The sequence below is a fragment of the Vicia villosa genome, unplaced genomic scaffold (genome assembly GCF_029867415.1).
Source record: "Vicia villosa cultivar HV-30 ecotype Madison, WI unplaced genomic scaffold, Vvil1.0 ctg.003152F_1_1, whole genome shotgun sequence".
NCBI lineage: Eukaryota > Viridiplantae > Streptophyta > Magnoliopsida > Fabales > Fabaceae > Vicia > Vicia villosa.
This window is the reverse complement of record NW_026706125.1, coordinates 8,853-11,039: the sequence shown is the minus strand read 5'-3', so window position 1 is coordinate 11,039 and position 2,187 is coordinate 8,853.

Below are 2,187 nucleotides of genomic sequence, written 5' to 3'. Positions count from 1 at the left end.
TAAGAAGATTGAACAGGGGCAGCTGTCATACTCCAAAATTTGCCCATCATATTCTAAAATATTTTGGCTCAAGCCCTAAGAAATAAGCCTGACTATCCCTCTCCTAAGCAACAAACCCACAACGGGGGTTTTGCTTCTCTCAAGGCCAAATCAAGTTATGACACTTCAAGTGGACCTCATGGCCTCTCATATGCCTCAAAGAATCCCCACATCAAGTTTTAAGCTCTGACTCACAAGATTGCTCAGTCAAAAGCTCAAAAAGTCAACAGTCGACTAATTTGACCTAAAAGTCAACTATAGTCAAATTACAGTCAAAACTCCTGATTTTTGGTAAACATCCTTATTTTGAAGTAATATTCATCATTTGATCAAGTATTGATCATGATTCAATCAAGGAGAGCTCAGAAGTCATCAAAAGTCCAAGTTGCTAATTTCGGGTTTCTAGAAGAAAGTCAACCTAACTTTGACTGATCATATTTCTCTCATACTTTATCAGAAATTCCCCAACCAAAGCTCATCCTCAAGGAAATTCAATTCTCTACAACTCTAATGTTGGGCCCAAGGTCAAGAAATGCTTTCTCCTAAGAGATATGAGTCAAAACATTATAGGTCCTTCTAGAAGCTCGCAAAAAGTTGTTTTTTGTCAAAGATCATATCATCAAGATAAAATCTCCTAATGCAAAAAGACTTCCAAAATGGATTGTAGAGGACATCTTGAGATTTCCAAAATGTTCTAGAACACCTTCATAGGACAAATATTGAATGAGTTATGATCGTCAGAAGTTGGGAAAATTTGTGAAATTGCATGAAACCCTAAATGACAGATTTCAAACTTTTGGCATTGGGCCTCAAGATTTGGATGGTCCACGTGAATTTAAGCCCATAGGGAGTCCATTGGTCAAATATTATTATTTTCATGATAATATTTTATTTATATTTGACTTTAATCATTTAAAATCAAATAAAGTCATAAAATAATTATAAGATCAATACTCCATATTTTTTCTTGATATAATCTGATCAAATATCATCCAATGGCCATGGTTACGAGTAAAATATGCATGAAATAACATGGTATCCAAATTTAGAAAGATTTAATGCAAAATCTTTTTAAGTTTCCACCTCATCTAATTGCTTCAATCATAAGCTTTCTTTTACCCTAATTCCCTTCATTATATATATATATATATATATATATATATATATATATATATATATATATATATATATATATATATATATATATATATATATATATATATATATATATATATATATATATATATATATATATATATATATGTTATTCATTCAGCAACAGGGGACGAAAAATTAGAGACAACCATTAGGGTTTATTCGGAGTAAGTAAGGGTTGATACATCATCAACACATCACGTAAGCACCATGTTGTATATCATTCATGCTTATTCAATATGGTGATCATTGAATTTGGTTATATAAAGTGTTTCCATGAGTTTTGTTGCTTCTAATGTGTTTGTGACAGTGTTTAGGGCGGTGTGGATCCATCGTTTCAAAGCTTTAGCGTGAGGATAATGATTCACCATTATTAGGGCTTCAAAGATGGAAGCTTTCGTTTTCCATGTTCCAGTCCTTGTATATCCAAAATGATGGCACCCTTGAGGCTGTAGCAAGCTTTTAAGACGTTCTGGGAACTTTTCTTGCATTAATTATTTATTTTCGCAGGTCCCAAGTCACTGCCATGGATGAATATAAATCCTTGAAAAATTCGCAGGTGCGTTCGCAGCAAAATTTGAAGCAGAATCCGCAGGTAAATTCTAGAAGATGATGAATAGTTGGTGGACCACAAGCAGAGCAACGTGATTGGCCAGTCAACGTGCTTCAATCCTCCCTCCATCTCTCATTCGCCAGTCAACATTCAAGGCGCACTCTCTCTCCATTTGATTTGTTCGTCCAACAGCGCTGGGCCCCACTCTGACTTTCTTCTCAATTAAACATTCAGCCCGCTTTTTTTTATATTTATTGATTAATTGTTGTCATATTAACAAATTACATATGCAGCACGCCTGGCAGGAGTGAGTGAAGTATGACCAAAAGGATTGGGGTTCGATCCCCACTGGGTGCAGTTTTATTCATTGGTTTTTCTTCTTTGATAATTGATGTTTATAGGTTGTGTGTGGCCAATCCGTACGAGCGCATGGTACACCT